This window comes from Lissotriton helveticus, chromosome 3_1, assembly GCF_964261635.1.
Source record: "Lissotriton helveticus chromosome 3_1, aLisHel1.1, whole genome shotgun sequence".
Taxonomy (NCBI): Eukaryota; Metazoa; Chordata; class Amphibia; order Caudata; family Salamandridae; genus Lissotriton; species Lissotriton helveticus.
In genome coordinates, this window is record NC_136061.1 from 31,359,096 (window position 1) to 31,378,498 (window position 19,403).

The 19,403-nt window shown below is 46.3% G+C and overlaps 1 long non-coding RNA gene across 1 annotated transcript; it reads left to right on the forward strand.

The window, feature by feature from the left end:
* Positions 1-7,019: 7,019 nt before the first annotated feature.
* LOC144824384 (uncharacterized) lies at positions 7,020-10,483 on the forward strand. The gene is made up of 2 exons (XR_013608922.1): positions 7,020-7,233; positions 8,112-10,483. It is a non-coding gene; the product is annotated as an uncharacterized LOC144824384 (long non-coding RNA).
* Positions 10,484-19,403: the final 8,920 nt, after the last annotated feature.

A 19,403-nucleotide genomic window follows, 5' to 3' on the forward strand; every position in this document is an offset into this window, starting at 1 on the left:
AGACCGCCTGCTCAGAGGGGAATAGGTAATGGGGGGGTGGAAAATCCTGACCCTCATAGCAAGCCTGTTGTACACCCCAAACCCAACCACCCCAAACATCCATCAGTGTTTATGGTTAACGCCCCGAAGTTGAGTCATGATAGGGTCTATGAATCAGCAGAATCCCTAATTAACAAATCGATCCATTGGATCAGGTATGTCCGGGAGTGTAGGTCGGTCATCAGGGAGGACATCCTCCGTGCTGTGAGGCTCACCCATGGAGGAGACCCATTTGATTATATTGAACTCCTTTTTAAAAACCCAAAGAGAGCAGGAGATTTAGTCAACCGTGAATTCAGAACTTGCTCTCCAGACCACTCAAGAATCCAATTGAGATCATCCCCTCCCCCGAACTGGTTGCCGAAACGAGGGAACCCAGGCGAGGGTACTTGCCTGGCAAGCTCTGGTCTAGACAGCAATGACTGACTACTGGTGAAAGTCCCAAGAGTAGAAGGATGTGGAGAAGGCCTACCCCAGGATAACTCTGGCCTCGTGTGTGACACTTCATTAGTGTCCCCCATGACGTCTCCCATGTTGTCTTTAAACTCTGTGTTAGCCCATGATACAGATCCAGCCCAAAGTGTTTATTCTGCCCCCATCCGGGGCAAACTTGGATCAATTCTCTCCTGGAATATCGCGGGACTGAAATCAAAGACAGATTCTCCAGAGTGGGTGTCATTCATTAGCCAGTATGAAATATGCTTGTTTCAGGAAACCTGGCTGCTGGAATCACTCCACCTCCCGGGTTATCTAAATTATAGCATTCCTGCCGAAAAGTGCAAGAGAGGTCGCCCATCTGGTGGCTTGACAATATGGATTAGGCAGGATTTTAACGGGGTAATCAAGCCTTTATTTTCTAACCATAGAGACCTGCAGGCCCTACGGATAGAATTTGCCCATCAAGAGCCCGTTTATGTTTACAAAGTCTATGCCCATAGTACAGGGGGATAGAGATCCGAAGTACTTGTACTTCTAGAAGAATTGATAGAAATTCACCCTCACTATGCTAACATAATTATAGGGGGAGATTTCAACGTAACTTTTGAACCTCTTGTGGGTGTTAATTGGAATATTACGGACGAGGAAGACAGGGAGTGGGGTATACCCAAACTTGATCTAGATCCTATTAAAAGATGGACAGATTCTGTAATCCAACTTAATTCATTCTGTCTCAATAAAGGTCTAAGATCTACTAATGGTAGGACGGATGGTGACAAGTCTGGTGCCAATACATTTAAGAGTGGAAACAGGGAGAGTAGAATAGACTACATTATGATCAATCTGGGTCTATGGAGGCACCTTGAGGACATGACAATCATCAATAGGGTAGAGAGTGACCACAACCCTTTATCTATGCTACTTACCTACTGGAACTCAGTAGATGTCTCTGGAGGGGAGAAGGGAGCTAGTCAATCGATTGACGCTGTCATTACAAATGACATGCGACATGTTAGATGGTTTAACATCTCAAATAGCCAAGAAAAAATTGATTTTATAACTAGCAAGCTATTGCAAGCAACGAGGGAATTGAGTCAAATATTTAATGAAGAATCATTGATCACAACATTGGCAAATAGTACAATGATCCACGAGACCTTCTTTGGAGAACTAAAGAACATATTTGTTAGGCCTGGTAAGCAAAATGGATTACGAGCACCTCAGTCCCCCTGCTGGTACACAGTGGAATGTAGGAAGGCCTGTCTGGATCTGGGCACTGCAGTAAAAAGTGGCGTAACCCAGAACATTCGTTTGACTAGGGCTGCTTACAAAAGTATCATCTCCAAATCCAAACGTGCTTGGGATGAACAGAGGTGGTTAGATTTAAAAGAGGCAGGATCCCAGAAAGATTCAAGAAAATTTTGGAATGTGTATAAATAGGGCACTGAAGGTAACCCGGATAAACCACAGAACTGGGTCCCATGAGAAAAGTGGGTTGAGTATTTTGCACCACAGTATGCCAAGGGCGAGACCCCAAATCAAATATCGGAGGTACCCTTTCAACCATTTATGGAAGACCCATTTTCTCTTAAGGATGTGCAACAGGCCCTAGATCTGGTGGTCCCTGGTAGAGCGCCAGGGATTGACGGTATTCCAGCGGATCTATTTCTGCAGGACAAAGATTCCTGGGGCTACTACATATTTCTTTTGGCAAACATGGTTGCAAGGGGAGCCCCCATCCCACATTCTTGGAACGGGGCCGAAATTATACCCGTTTTCAAGAAAGGGGACAAATCTCTACCCGGGAACTACAGGCCAATCAGCTTGATTGATACTACTCAAAAAATTCTAGGTAGGATGATTCTTAATAAAGTATTGATGTGGGAACAAGAAGGGAATATTTTATCCCATTTGCAGCCTGGCTTCAGAACGTCAGTTAGCAGGATCGACCAGGTTTTGCATTTTGCCATGCTGTACTGGAAGACGGTGGTAATTGGACGTGGCAGCCTATATGCTGCATTCATTGACCTCAGAGCGGCATTCGACTTGGTTAAACGCTCAACCCTGTGGAGTGTTCTTCATGGTATGCCTCTCCTTTCTCTGATCAAAAAACTTCATGAGCATAATTTTGCTCAGATTAGGTGGGGAAGCCCTGGTAATGTTACAACTCAATTTCCCGTGGAAACCGGAGTACGCCAAGGCTTGCGTCTTGGCGCCCACTCTGTTTTCATTGTATGTTAATGATGTAGCCAAGGTGTTAATAGATTCAAGTGTTGATGCCCCTTCCCTTGCAGGGGCGAAAGTCCCAATCCTAATGTTTGCTGATGATTGTCTTTTAGTAGCAAAAACCCCGAGTGGGCTCCAGAAGGCTTTGATGATTTTCGATAACTTCTGTACCACCCGACGATTGGAAGTGAATGTGTTTAAATCTAAATTTATGTCTTTTAATGCTCCAAAAACCTTCAAGGGTACTGTCTGTATGAATAATCTGCCTCTCAAGAAGGTTCAGGCCTTTAATTACCTGGGAGTTTGCATTCAGCATGATCTTTCTTGGAATCAGCAGATTGAACTGGCTACCTCACAGGTGCCCTGAATCTAGAGCACGCAAGGTCCCTCACCAAACCAATTTCCCCTGTAATTTCAGTATATAATGGCAAGGTGGTTAGCTCCACATTCTATGGAGTGGAATTGTGGGGGTTCGAGAACCTACGGGGGATGACAGCCTCAGAAAATCGTTTTCTTAGGAATATAGCAAAACTACCACAGAGCACCCCCTTAAGCCCCCTATTCCTAGATTTGGGGTTGTCTCCTATAGCCCTAATTGCATCTTTACGGCCAATCTTATATTGGAGGCGGATATGGACCACTCCTGAATTGGAAACATATACTGGGGGGTTGTTAGATGTGATAAGAAGCAACTCTTCCCAAAAAATCAAGTAGTTAGCCAACATTCGAAGGGTCTTAAGAGAACTTGGTCTTGAGGAACTGTGGGACGATCCGACAAAAGCTAGGTTTCCCCAAAGAAGGTACTAAAAGATTTATATTGGAAGTCTGTGTCCTCTAAATCTTTTAGGAACACTGCTCCCCTTTCCCTGTCTGGCATGTTCTTACATTTTAAAGATAGCCCAAGACTCGAACACTACTGGGACGCCATCACAAAACCCTTAGACCAAAAGCTCTTTTTTCAAATGAGAGTAGGGAGCTTGCCGATCCGAGCATTTACCAATAGGTGGAGTAGCGAGGGTATGGTAGCTTGCCCTGCATGTTCAGCACCTTTGGCAAGCATTAGTCATCTGCTGTTCGAATGTCCTGCGTATGCAGCCCCTTGGCAAATTTGGCTACGCCCTATGTGTAGGCTCTTGGGTACCAGGAGTGGTTTGGTAGCAGTGAGAATATTTTGCTCTAGTACAAATTTGACTGTGTGCATAGCTGCGGCTAAATACCTAGGCTGGGCCTAGACTATCAGAAACAAATTGCCAATAGTGTAATTTTACCCTGTGGGGGAGATAATTTTATGTATATGATATTTGATTTGTCTTTTAAGATTTTATTATCACTCACTTTCATGAACTTGCAATTTTATGATATTTTATAATATTTTCTTTTAATATTTAATCAACTATTGATGTTTTATATGTATATATATGCTTTTATGACATTCGTCGAATAAAGCTTGCAAACAGTAGTTATCATGCCGCAGTGTGCCTGCTGACCCAGCCTACAGTGGCCTCTTAACTAGTTTCATGCCGCAGTGAGTCTGCTGACCCAGCCTACAGTGGCCTCTTAACTAGTTATCATGCCATAGTGTGCCTGCTGACCCAGCCTAAAGAGGCCTCTTAACTAGGATTTTGCGGATTGGCAATCCGCGAACTTGCGTATTTACGGATTCGCAATCCGCGAAGATCCGCGAACTCTAGCGGACTTGCGGATTTTTCCGTTTTTTGTGTTGGCGCGTGTTCGCGCCGATTTTGGGACAAGTTCGCAATTGCGAACTTACTTTTCGGCTTGCAACGGCCGCGACTATGTTGTTTCTACGTCTGGTTTATCATCACAGGTTCACAGCACCCTCTGTTTCACCACTGCCACCCTCTGGGACACCCATGCCACCCTCTAGTACATCCTCACAGGCACCTATTAGGTTTATTTATTACTGTAGATTATGGTGGTTGAAAAAAGCTAGCACACCTGCCCTTCTTCAACTGCCATCAATTAATTTGTGTTTCATTAATGTGTCAGTAATTTTGAAAGTTCCAGTCTGGCTGGCACCTGCTTCCTTCCTTATCTGTAATTTGCTTTTTGTTGCAGTGAAATTTTTTTTTTACAGGACCTTTATGGTGCTATTCTATGAGCCTGCTGTTTGGGTCATAGCAGGGTCATAGAATTGTTGCAAACTCTGGAGGGGCCCATCAGGAAGCACTACCTTGAATGTTACTAATGTTAAGTTTGAACTTTTGCACCTGCTCATTGCTTTCATTTTAGCTAAAATCGTTTTTTTTGCAATTTCGCGCGTTATTTGGGGCGCGAATCCGTGCGAGATCGATTTCGGAAGCCGCGAATACGTGCGAATACAAAATTGTTTTTGTTGCGACGTGTATGTTCGCGTGATCTTGCGCGTGTTCGCGAGGCGCTTCTAGCTATTCGTTTGCCAAGTTACCCTATCGGTCGTACACGGGCGCGGCCATCTTGTTGGCGTGACGTAATTCCGTTTCCGCCCGCTATGTGTAATCTCGCAAAGTGTGCTGCTCGCGAGTACAAGTTCGCGCGTACTCGCAAGGAAAATCTCGCGCGAACTTACCCACGCGGTCGTGAACGGGCGCGGCCATCTTGTTTCTCATTCATTGCTATGGTTCTGGGCATGCTTTCTCTATCCTCTCTCAATCTCTGCCATCCTTTGCTTGTTTGAAGTTTTTTTGATCTAATTTTACTTATTATCTAACCCTCTATTTTTCTAGCTCTATATTTTTGTGTTTTCTGCAGCTTTTAGTTACTTTTAAACTATTTTTTTAAACTCTTTTATTTTCTTCTTCACTATTCTATTTCTTCTTTATCATTTAAGTTTATTTCTGCCCAGACCATGGTAAAGGGAGCCGGGAAGCACCCTGAGAAGGGGAAGGGTCCCGCACCCCGTGCCCGGCTCCCGTGCGGGCGTTTAAGGGGGGAGCAAGTGGTCCCGAGGGAGATCTTTAGCGCGGAGGAAGTGGCGGCACTGATCTTCCATGTCCAGCGCCGCCTCCCCAAGACGATCCTGGGAGGCGGCAAGATCGCGACCGGCTATGGCATCCGGGAGCGCCGCCAGCGGTGGGAGAAGGTGTGCCGGGCCATGTACAAGATCTCTGGGGTCCGGCGCACATATAACCAGGCCACCCACCGCTGGACCGATGTCATGGACCGGGAGCGGGACTTGCTGGACGCGCTCGGCGTAGAGGTCCCCGGGCTTGGTGAGTAGTAGTAGTAGTACATTTACTACTCTGTTTTATCCTGCTCTGTTATTTGCAAATCTTTGTTCTTTACCAAGAGCAATAATGCTGCCGATTACATTGAGGTAAATTATATTTCAAAATCTTCTATGCATTTCATTTTCAGGTGCACTGCTCTCCTTCTCAGTAGCCTTGCTTGCTACTATGCTTCTTTGTTTTGTATGTTGTGTTCAGAAGCATTTCATTGGCCTGAGAAATTATGTATCAGTGTACTGTAAAGAAAAGAACTGCGTAATGCTAGACAGTAAGGGTCATATTTTCAATTACCGGCGCATCCCTGCAAAGTAGCAGGGATGCGGCAGTAATTGTGTGCCATGCCACCACCACCCATTGGCCCAAAACGTCACAGAAGCCTTACGCATCTGTGCCGTAAAGGCAGCGCATTGCTGGAGTTGCGTGCCAACGATGGCGCAGCTCCAGCAATGCTCTGGGGTACCCTATCTCCCCAATGCTGCATCAAGCCGTACGTCGGCTTCAAGCGCGCAGGGTTTGAGTCATGCATCATTGTCATAAAAATGACTGATTGACATCTTGTAGATTTCCCTCAGCCACTTTTAGGATTCGTTCCTGCGCAGGTACGCCCTCCCTTGCGCCGGAACGCCCCCTGATGGCGCAGGGCTTTACAACGTGATGCATCGCCCATATGCCCATATGTGTTTTTTTTTTTAATATATACGCCGCACCAACACCATGGCGAGTCTTTTGTTCTGCCGCTGCGTCAGAAAAGGCACGCAACAATGGAGGAAAATCAGCCGCAACTTCCGCAAGGGACTTATAAATCAGCCCCAACAGACTGAAGTCCAGTGTCCTTCCTTTAGACAGTCACATGGCTATCAGAAGAAATAGTGGCGGTGGTGGCGGGTGGATTGATAGTTTGAGTATTCACTGATCTGCAAGCAGGATGGACTTTGTCTGTCACGTGTTGTGCACTACTGCCTGCAGTGCCAGGCCTAGGCAAACCTCTTTAGTAGTCTGTTTATTGAGTTACATAGGAACTTTCTAAGTCAACGTTCCGCAAATCAGGCAATACGAATAACGTAGTATACCACATGAGATAGATCCCGTGGAATAGTTGTCTATCTATTTGCTATTTTTCCAAAATATGTTGTTATTGTTCTTTTGAAATGTTTGATTTGGTTGAAAAATCTCATCCATGTTTTATGGTTTTTCTTTCTTTCATGTTGTACATCAGCTCCCCCCAAGGGCAAGAGGGCACAGGAGGAGGGTGCTGAGGATGCAGGCCAGGATCGGGCAGGCGAGGGCTCCTTTGCTGGCCCCAGTAAGTTTACATTTTACTAAACAGTACCTATTTTTTCCTAGCGTTCCTCATTCGATTTTTTCTAAATCGTCTTTGATCTTCTTGTAGACTGGATATAAATTCTTATCCTGCCTCGAATATGATGACTCCCTGTGGTATTACTAGACTATTCTTATTAGTCTGTCTGTGTAGCTAACTAAGATTGGACATTTGGCAATTCCATTGGACTCCCATTATATTCAGCAATACCTCTATGCACTGTCTCCTTACTGACTAGATAGTGTGGCAGAGTCATTCAGCTCCCGAAGTCACCGATTATAGATCCCCAATGATCTCTAGATTATCGTACGCAGGACAAGAGAGTAGTACGGAGTCACAGCACAGTCAAGAAGTGTCAGAGGCACTCATGCTTGCAAAAATTCCAAAACCTTTAGCTCATCCACTCTAGTCTAGAGGAACAAAAACCACAGAGTCTATTTAAGTGTAAAAGCTTTATTAAAAGTAAACACATTTATTGAAATCTACTTTGTCATAAAACTATTTAACTGTAAACGGAAAAGTGGTTAGTGCTGACGATTAATTGGACACATTTCTTGTGGTCGAGCCGAACTCTCACCTACTTTGAACTTGATCCTGGTCGTGTTCTTAGGACTCAGGAGTCAAGCTTCTGTCTGTTAGGAGAAAAAGTGGTGCGTGTTAAAAATCAAAAGCAAGCATTCATCAGTTGTGCATAAAAGTGCAGCAAGACAACAGCCTTCCCTGGAAAATGGGACATTTTTACTATGGAGTAGACAGTCACAAATTATTACATTGTATTCTGTTTTTTTAACATTTCTCCTAGACCAAATATTATATAGTAGTGAGTGGTGTATTCTAACTTTCTTAAATGTACTTTGTAGGTGTAACATCTGGTGACGGGGCCAGCGCGGAGGTGGCTGATGTGTTGGACTTGGACTCGGAGGCCTCTGGGGAGGATGCGGCGGTAGAAGAGCTGGTGGCCGTTCCTGTGGGGGATCAAACGGTGGTGGCGGAAACAGGTAAGCTATATATTCCTTACTTATTGAGATTGAAGACTGCATAGTGTGCTTTCTGCACGGGTGTATTACAATTACAAATCAACCAGGTAGTAGCCTCCTCGAAATGTACTTCGACTTAGCTGTGAAGTTTTTGGTGAGAAGAATCCCAATAAGTTCTTAGACGAACGTGATGGATGGGATGAACGAAAAGCGAAAGAAGGGTGTAAGTAAGTGGGACGCGAACTTGTATGATGGCTGGCAAAGAAGAACGATATGTGTTTGCTTGGACCCAGAGGTGGCTGGGAAGGAAAGAATATGGTATGGTGCATGGCTGGGTCAATGATGAAGCAAGGATGGGTGGAAGGACAGCAGCCTGGGTGGGTGAAACAGAAACTGTATGTGTGCGTATACTTTGAATGAATGGATGCCTGGAGCATGGTATTCTCTGACTCTTACATAGCAAATGTGTATCTAGAGAGAGTAGATGGTCGCCAGGTGAAGTAAGTGTTACCTTGAAGAGCATGTACCACCGCACCCGCACGTCCGTCCCAGTGCAGGGAAGGCAAGGAAAAGAAATTGTAAATGTGTCCAATACTACCATGAATAGTAGCAGTACTTTGTATTGCGTTTGCATTCACAGCATATATCTGGTTATTACGGTGGACACTCCGTACCTCTCTTAATAACTTTAGTTTACTTGTAGTACGTCATTCATGTGTGGGTGTATCACTGTGTTCACTCAATATTAAGCAAAGCACCTAAAGTCATCTCATCTGTCATTAAATACGTCCCATGTGAAGTGATAGATAATCAAATTAGTTAGCTTCTTCAGTTTCCTTTTCTAGTACTCATTTGCACTGTAGGGTGAAAGGTAAATTAATTAAGCAGTAGCCCTTGTAACAGAGTATTCTCAGTGCCACCCGTAATAGAAAAGTAATAGCTTCACCACCTGCATGTACTGGACCGGTACAGTAACGCAAGTCTGTCTCCATCATCATGGTGTGCAACTTTTTTTCTCGGGTGCAACTTCACTGTGCTGTGTCCATGTCATTCTGCCGGCTTGCATAAGATAACGTACCCATTTCCCTAAACAAGAGAGAAGAAGAAGAATAAGACTGGTGTACTGTCATAGTCGACTGTAATGGAAGTCCATAGTGGTCGTAGAATTAGTTCATTAAACTACCACTACTGTTAGAGCAAGGATGCAGAAGTGGGAGGGTTACATAGATACTGTCCTCAATAGTTATGTACTGTGCTTTCAATTTGCTACTTGTACTCTGTGACCCAACTTTCGGCTCAATCACTTTGTGTTATTAATAAGGAGCATTGGTTACAGACTATGTCTTTCTTTCTTCATATAGTTGCTCCTTCCAAATCAACAACAAGGAGGGAGCAGGCTAGATTGGCCCGGCAACGGAGGCTGGAGGCCACAGTCGCCGAGTATCGGCGGCTGGTGGCCCTGGAGGAGGAGGAGGACACGCAGTCGAGCGGGGCAACATCTTCGACTGCATCCTCCTCCGTGACTAAACCAGCGGGACCGAGCCGGGCTAAGAAAGCCGACCGCCACCGCCAAGCACCCGAAACACCAGCTGCCCCCCACAGGAGCTGCAAGGAACGCCAACACCGCCTACGAGTCCGCATGTCCAACCTGGAGCAGGAGGTCCTGAGGTATAAGACCTTGGTTAAGGGCCTCCGCTCCGAGCTTGCCACCCTCCGCAAGGAGTATGATGCCCATGCCGCATCATGCACCAGCACCAGCACCCTCCAGTAGTGGAGTGTCCCTTGCCCTTTTTTTATAGACTTTTGGGGGGTGGGATTTGGGAGTTGGGATCGTTTTGGGACGTTTCAGAGACAATCGTTGGGGTTAGGGTGGGTGAGGGAGATTATTTTGTTAGGGATAAATAAATATATTTTTCAACTACTTTATCTGACCATACCTGTTTTTTACTGCTTTTCAGTCTGGTGGGTGGGGGGCGGGGGTGTAACAGTAACTTTGTTTTCCTGAACAGTCGTAGGACTTTAGTAGTACAACCGTCAAACTCTTGTCTACTCCGAAATAATACTCCATTATACTACCTCCCACCAAACGCTTATCTTACCTGTAATTTGTGTTAGAAATTAGGGCTAGGCCCAGGGCTGGCTCCAGGTGAAATGGGGATTAACGTTGTCATTCCTGGGCGGGTGACATTTCCTCATTGCGGTGTTACTAGTGGTGTGACACAGTGGCAGTTGCATGCCTATGGAAAAAAAGAAAACGAAACCTTGTTTGTACTCCTTACTGTAGCATTACAACGGTTACGGTACGATCGAGAAAATAGCAGGTGACAGTACACTAGAACAGTGCCATAATGTAGCCTAACAAATGGTAAAGTATTGCAAGTATAACTAGTACTTGCGTTGAATTTATTTGACATTGGCTACTACTACTAGAAGATATAGTACTGAAGCTGAGTAAGTCTAGAAGATATCCTCGTATTCCTTCACCAGCCTGTTGCTGCTATCACCTTATCCTCCCCAGCAAGTGTGTGGAATTATTGATGTCATTTTAGTCAGACATCAAGCAAAACAACACAGCCCGGGGGAAGAGGGTTAGGGTTTGTAAAATGGATGGGAATGGGGGTTTCTTTTTGGGTAGGTTTTGTTGAGAGAAGAAAAAAAAAGCAGAGCATGGACAAACAATAATTGAAGATACAGAGTTTACAGACAATCTTTGGTTACAAAGTAAAGGTAAGCACATGCAGTCACACTCATAGAATAAAAGACAACAATGGATACTGTATCTGTATTGCGTATGTTGTTGGAGTTGTCCTGTTGAAATTGGTAAGTAAGTTGCATGCAGCAAACAATTCCTCTTATTGGCGGCACTCCTCCATTCCAGCTGACGCTTCGTCCATCAATGTGGTGGTGACCACTGACAGAAGAGACACCCTGTCCACTGCCTGCCTGGCGGATGTTGACTGAAACCCGGCCTGTAATTATTGAACGGAAAACAGGAAGTGCTATTACAATACCACTGATAAATAAATAAAAGGTATGTACGCTGTGTGGTTCAAAAAGTCACACTTTGATTTCCCTAATAGACAGTACAATATTTTTGAAATTGCGTGCTCTGTCTGAGTCACCTTTCTAAGGATCAATAAGTATGGCCAAAATATTATAGCGGATCTTTCCCCTCAAGGTGGCTGTACTACTGTGTTTTAGAACAAAATTTGACCTTCCCAGCAATGCTCCCACCAAGACCCTTACTAAAGCCAGTCGCAAAAATGTAGAAGAACCCAATCATATCTCCAAAAACGATGCCTAGCAGAAAAATGGTTACAAAACGTACTTTGAAAGTAACAGTAGACCCAAATACAGACCGTGGATTGTATTCAAACCACTTGCCTGCAAGCAAAAGTATCCATAGCCAGCATCGCTCCAACAGTGCTCTACAACAACAGAACCGCGTTGCAATAGAACCCCCCTAAACACATGCAATCCTGCTGCTAGGGCTAACCCTAACGAACCCTAACTTACAAAGTGCCAAAACTGGTGTTTCCTTATGGATTTTGTCCAACTAACTTCTAGCCGGTATTAGACCTTCCCAGGAATGCCCCAGGCAAGACCCGCCAACCCACCCGCAAAAAAACACCCGACACAACACCACCAAACAGCGAAAAAGCTAAATCTCATACTTACAATGTCTCTCGGCCTTCGGTCCAAACGCGGCGCTGTGCAGCTAGGTCGTCATCATCATCATCAATCATCATAACTCCTGTTTTCCACCACGGATTTCCTGAAAAGCAAATGCAATCAAGATTAGACTGTCGCAGCAGTGCTTCGACAGAGACCCCGGCCGCAACCCACCCACGAACAGCAGGAAGCCCCCCAAAACGCTACATTGAGCAAGATGTCTGAAGAAATGGCAAAAAAAAGGCTGTTCCTTATGGATTTTGTCCAAAACACTTGTATCCGGTATTAGACCTTCCCAGGAATGCCCCAGGCAAGACCCGCCGGCGCCAACCCACCCGCAAAAAAACACGCGACACAACACCACCAAACAGCGAAAAAGCTAAATCTCATACTTACAATGTCTCTCGGCCTTCGGTCCAAACGCGGCGCTGTGCAGCTAGGTCGTCATCATCATCAATCATCATAACTCCTGTTTTCCACCACGGATTTCCTGAAAAGCAAATGCAATCAAGATTAGACTGTCGCAGCAGTGCTTCGACAGAGACCCCGGCCGCAACCCACCCACGAACAGCAGGAAGCCCCCCAAAACGCTACATTGAGCAAGATGTCTGAAGAAATGGCAAAAAAAAGGCTGTTCCTTATGGATTTTGTCCAAAACACTTGTATCCGGTATTAGACCTTCCCAGGAATGCCCCAGGCAAGACCCGCCGGCGCCAACCCACCCGCAAAAAAACACCCGACAACACCCCCAAACAGCGAAAAAGCTAAATCTCATACTTACAATATCTCTCGGCCTTCGGTCCAAAGTAACGCGCTGTGCAGCTAGGTCATCATCAATCATCATAACTCCTGTTTTCCACCACGGATTTCCTGAAAAGCAAATGCAATCAAGATTAGACTGTCGCAGCAGTGCTTCGACAGACACCAAAAATTACACACAAACCCCCGGAACCCCGCCAAAGAGCACCTCAAAGGCAAGCAAGTCAGCAAAAACGGCAAGAAATTTCCACCTCATATTTGGTCCAAAACACTTTTGTCCATTATTAGAGCTTCACAGCAATGGGCCCAAAACCGTCAACTCACCCGCAAAGAAGTACAACACCCCCACAAGTGCTGAGTCTTTCTTCATTGTGCGTAATCCAGCACTCTGCTTGGAGGGAAATCGCAGTCTGGAGGAGGAGGATAGAGGAGCATGTTCTTCAGAACTTGTGAACCTGAGGAATGTAGACTGCGGCACCTTCAAATCAATAAGCAAACAAGTGAAGACAGTTCTGATGATGGTCTTGTTTTTGGGATTAGGTGATTAAAGTTTGAATTAAATTAACTGTGCAAAACAAAGAAAGAGAGACACAAAGCACACAGGAATAAAAGTGAATAAGGACGAAAAAGAAAGTTCTTGATTGATTGTCTCATTTTCAGGGCTCGGTGTCAGGGAATAAGAACAAGATTTCGTCATCATACTCTGCGAATTCAGGCTGGATGAGGTCAGTGGCACCGAACAGAGAAAAAATCCCCTCATCTACGTTGCTGTCCTCATCGTCTTCATGTGGCGTGCTTTCTCGCACTTTGTAATCTGGTGGTATGAGGTGCTGATTCATCTTGATCATTGTCAGCCGCTCCACATTTTTGGGCGATAGGCGGCTCCGTTTGGCAGTTACAATGCCACCAGCAGCACTGAAAACACGTTCAGAAGACACACTTGCGAGTGGGCAAGACAAATAGTTTATAGCCAGGTTGTAGAGCTGTGGCCACAATTGTTTTTTGCCATGCCAATACTGCAATGGCTCCTCATTAAGAAAGACCACTGTTGAGTCATTCAGATAGTCCTGCACCATCGACTCAAGGTCATCAACTGTTCCTCCACTTTGCTTACTTTTTGCTGTGCCTGTGACATTTTTTAGAGAACCATACCCCATCAAACTTAGCCAATCCTCCTCCCCAGCCACTGTTAGTGTTGTCATTGTGTGTGGTGCAGATGATCCAGTTGCCGGTGTCTTTAACGGCTGAGAGGTCACTTGTGCCCCAGCCACAGGTGCAGAAGTGGATTCTTGTGACTGCGGATGGCCTGCTGATGCTGATGCTGATGTACTGGCTTCTCCTTCAATAACCTGCCGTTCTTTTTCAAACCTCTTGGCTGACCAGGCTAACCAATGTTTGTACTTTTGAACATCTGCATCAGCGAAAGGAAAGAATGCGTTGTCTGCCAGCGCCTTTTTGTAGCGTGGATCCAGAATAGTAGCACAAATGTAATGCTGATCTGAGTTGATGTTTTTAAGACGTTCATCACCACGTAGGCGATGTAATAATTTCTCAGACAAAATGAAATGGTTTTTTTTTTTTTCATCTTTTTCAAACTCAGAAGAAACCGCCATCAGTTGGTGCTCCAGTATGCACAACAATGGGATAGCTTTTCCCAAATTACAGTCCTCCTGGCTGACTGCACGCGTGAAGAACTCAAAAGGACGAAGCATGTCTGTCAGGCTTTTAACTATGGCCCATTGCGCCTTACTCATCCGCAGGTCCTCCTTCTGAGATGTAGCCTCTGTCAAGAAATAGTGATCGAGTACCGTATACTGCTCATGCAGACGCTCAAGCATGTAGAAGGTTGAGTTCCAACGTGTTGCCACCTCCTGGATGAGTGCTTTCACTGGCATTCCACGTTGAAGTAGCAGTCTCCGCAGATGCTTCCGGGCCTTAAAAGAATGGCTGAAATGGTTGCACATTTTGCGGCAGGTGGCCATTACCTCGAACGCTGGACTCTCTTTATCACTCAAGAATTTTTGAACTACCAGGTTGATACAGTGCGCCAAACACGGCACTCTAACATGGTGACCCTGTGACATGGCCTTAACTACATTGGCGCCATTATCCGTGGAAACATAACCAATCTTGCGTTTTAGGGGGGATAGCATTGACAACACCTTTTTGTCAAACTCTTCCAAAAGGTTTTCTGCTGTGTGACTTTTCTCCAAGGCAAACATGGCTAGTGTTGCATGTTTCCGAGCAGCTTTGAAAACTTGGTCCGGGTCAACACCTGCGTTTAGCTTTGCTATAACACCTGAAAAAGAGACCCAGTGTGCAGTGATGCACATGTAATCATCGCCTGGGCCACTGGTCCACATGTCTGTTGTCAGATGTATTGTGTGAACAGCACTCTTCTGCAAAGCTGCCCCAATCGCCTGCAGCACATCTTCATGTAGTGCTGGAACCGCAACTCTGGCAAAATAGAACCGGCTCGGAACCTTCCATTTAGGGCAGAGCGTTGCAACTAATTCAAGAAAACCTACCGCTTCTACAAAAGAAAAAGGTAGAAGGTCCACAGCTAGCATTTTAGCCAGCTTAGTGTTATACAGACGCGTCAGTGGGTGGTTGCGTTCATATGGCACGTCTGAAGTAAGCATTGTTCTAATGTTGGCCTGGACCAAGCATTTACGGGCTGATAATGACTTCGTTGACCCAATTTTGCTCGCTGGTGAACTTTTGTGCGTTGGTGTCTCACTCGCTCCAACACTCTTAGTGTGCCTCACATTGGGTGTGCTGCTGAGAGGGGTACTGGGTGTAAGGGAAGTGTTTGACACGTCTTCTTCCTGCTCGTCAACATCAGATGAAACATCAACGTTTCCTTGATTTTGGCCTTTCTTGATCGCAGCTAGGTGCGCAAACCATTGGACACCGTGCTTTCTGTCAAGATGACCACTCTGGCCGCCGGTACCATAGTTGCTACCTGGCTTACCACGACTAACTGCAAGCTTACAAAGGGTACAAATGGCAAACCTTGGATTTTTGGGACAAACAGTAAAGAAGTCCCAAACTGGGGACTTGAAGTGTCTGTGGGACCTGGAGGAGGCGGCGATACTGGTGGTGGTGGTGGTCATGAAGCTAATGCCAGATGAAGTGGAGGATCTGGATTGGCCAACTTTTGTACGTTTTCCACTTTCACCGCCACTAATTAAGGTCGAGGTTGACGCAGGTCTCTTCTTGCCAGAAAGAAATATGGAAGCGGGACGAGTTGGTGTACTACTTAACTCCAATGATTGTGGTGTTTCCACTGCCTCCTCATCGACAACATCATCATCATCATCATCACGCGCAGCAGCTCTTCGGGCTAGGGTCAAAATGTCTGTTTGCTGCATGCCCGCTGGGGCTGCAGTGACCTTTATGATGACTGGGTCGTCGTTGGCAGAGTCTTCATCAGCAGCAGTATCCGCCACTTCTTGTTGAGCCTCATCACACTCCATAAGTCTGAGACTTTGGACGAGCTTCCTTTTACGCTTAAGTACCTTTGTTGGATCATGGTGTGCCTCACTCTCAGACGGCTGTGGTGCTGGTTCCCAAGTTTGATCCGTATCATCAGAAGGAGGTGTGCTTGAAGAGGATGTAGACACCACCCTTGATCTCTTCCTTGCTAGGGTTGTGGAAGACAATGAAGGATCATCAGGAGGAGTGGCTTCCTCAAATGATACCTCGCCTTGATTGTCGATTTCCTGATGTGCCCCTACTTCGGGAGGAACAACTATTGTGGGCACTTGTTGTGACCCTCCATGCACCTCTGCATGCGCATCTCCTTGCGCTGCCTCTCCTTCCACATGTACTTGGGCTTGTACTTGCACATGTGATTGTTGTTGCCGCTGTGGTTGTTCAACACTCGTCAGATGAGCTACAACAACCTGTGTTGATTGAGGGACATTGCTGCTGCTTTCTTGCGATGAGCCAACATCACTGGTCGATGGTGATTGAAGAAGTATACTGGCTGCCTCTGCAGCACTCAAGGGCTTGGACTTAAGTTGGCGTGGTGGTGGTGGTGGCACTGAGCCCAATGGAGCGGGGGTGCTGCTGCCAGCTTGGTCCCCAGCAGATCCCGCTGCAGCTGCTGCAGGCATACTTTTTTTTTTACTCACAAAAAAAGGGGCGGGCGGCACACCAGTGTCCTTGGTAACTTGCTTCTTCTGCTCCTTACTGGCACCTTTCTTGCTAGAGGAGCTACGGGTTACTTTTTTTGGGGCCATCTTCTTCAGAGCAGGTCAGCAGGCAGCAGTTGCACGAGTTGCAGAGGGTTCTGTGTCCAGACGTGACGTCGCGTGACGTTATGCTGCACACACCGCTGCAGGACTTCTTCCTGGCACTGGTGGTTCTATTGAGTCTTCTTGTGCACCTAAAAGCAATGGAAGACAGAGGAACATCAGTTCAGTTATACACCCCAAAAAATCGACAAAACACAGAAAAATGAGCACAATCCCATGCCATCCATGATGTTTACATTGAAGACACCCCACAGAAAGACTAGGGACATGCAAGTATGCAACACTCACTACCCCTGGGCATAAGGGATGAAAAGTAGGCAAAATAAGTGCAGGCCTCAGACACTGCCTCTCCTCAAAATGGCCCCCTTACACCCCAAGCACATGTTGCCTGTACCAGCCAGCACTCAAGATGGCCACCACCACCACCCACATGGCCAGTCCACATCAACAGTACACCCCCAAAAAACAGAAAAACAGCCAGAAATCACCACAATCCAATGCCATCCATGATGTTTACATCAAAGAGAGTGAGACAACACCACAGGCACACTCAGTCCATGCACCACCACCACCCCTGGGCAAGCAAAAGGCCACACCAGCAGCCCCCCAAAAACGACAAAAAACAATAAAATAAGCACAATCCCAGCCCATCCATGGCCTCAATTATGTTTAAATTCAAGAAGACACCCCACAGAAAGACTAGGCCCATGCAACACTCACCACCCCTGGGCAAAGGGCCACACCAGCAGGCCCAAAAAAACGACAAAAAACAATAAAATCTGCACAATCCCAGCCCATCCATGGCCTCAATGGTGTTTAAATTCAAGAAGACACCCCACAGAAAGACTAGGCCCATGCAACACTCACCACCCCTGGGCAAAGGGCCACACCAGCAGGCCCAAAAAAACGACAAAAACCAATAAAATCTGCACATTCCCAGTCCATCCATGACCTCAATGGTGTTTAAATTCAAGAAGACACCCCTCAGAAACACTAGGCCCATGCAACACTCACTACCCCTGGGCATAAGGGATGAAAAGTAGGCAAAATAAGTGCAGGCCTCAGACACTGCCTCTCCTCAAAATGGCCCCCTTACACCCCAAGCACATGTTGCCTGTACCAGCCAGCACTCAAGATGGCCACCACCACCACCCACATGGCCAGTCCACATCAACAGTACACCCCCAAAAAACAGAAAAACTGCCAGAAATCACCACAATCCAATGCCATCCATGATGTTTACATCAAAAAGAGTGAGACAACACCACAGGCACACTCAGTCCATGCACCACCACCACCCCTGGGCAAGCAAAAGGCCACACCAGCAGCCCCCCAAAAACGACAAAAAACAATAAAATAAGCACAATCCCAGCCCATCCATGGCCTCAATTATGTTTAAATTCAAGAAGACACCCCACAGAAAGACTAGGCCCATGCAACACTCACCACCCCTGGGCAAAGGGCCACACCAGCAGGCCCAAAAAAACGACAAAAAACAATAAAATCTGCACAATCCCAGCCCATCCATGGCCTCAATGGTGTTTAAATTCAAGAAGACACCCCACAGAAAGACTAGGCCCATGCAACACTCACCACCCCTGGGCAAAGGGCCACACCAGCAGGCCCAAAAAAACGACAAAAAACAATAAAATCTGCACAATCCCAGCCCATCCATGGCCTCAATGGTGTTTAAATTGAAGAAGACACCCCACAGAAAGACTAGGCCCATGCAACACTCACCACCCCTGGGCAAAGGGCCACACCAGCAGGCCCAAAAAAACGACAAAAAACAATAAAATCTGCACAATCCCAGCCCATCCATGGCCTCAATGGTGTTTAAATTCAAGAAGACACCCCTCAGAAACACTAGGCCCATGCAACACTCACTACCCCTGGGCATAAGGGATGAAAAGTAGGCAAAATAAGTGCAGGCCTCAGACACTGCCTCTCCTCAAAATGGCCCCCTTACACCCCAAGCACATGTTGCCTGTACCAGCCAGCACTCAAGATGGCCACCACCACCACCCACATGGCCAGTCCACATCAACAGTACACCCCCAAAAAACAGAAAAACAGCCAGAAATCACCACAATCCAATGCCATCCATGATGTTTACATCAAAGAGAGTGAGACAACACCACAGGCACACTCAGTCCATGCACCACCACCACCCCTGGGCAAGCAAAAGGCCACACCAGCAGCCCCCCAAAAACGACAAAAAACAATAAAATAAGCACAATCCCAGCCCATCCATGGCCTCAATTATGTTTAAATTCAAGAAGACACCCCACAGAAAGACTAGGCCCATGCAACACTCACCACCCCTGGGCAAAGGGCCACACCAGCAGGCCCAAAAAAACGACAAAAAACAATAAAATCTGCACAATCCCAGCCCATCCATGGCCTCAATGGTGTTTAAATTCAAGAAGACACCCCACAGAAAGACTAGGCCCATGCAACACTCACCACCCCTGGGCAAAGG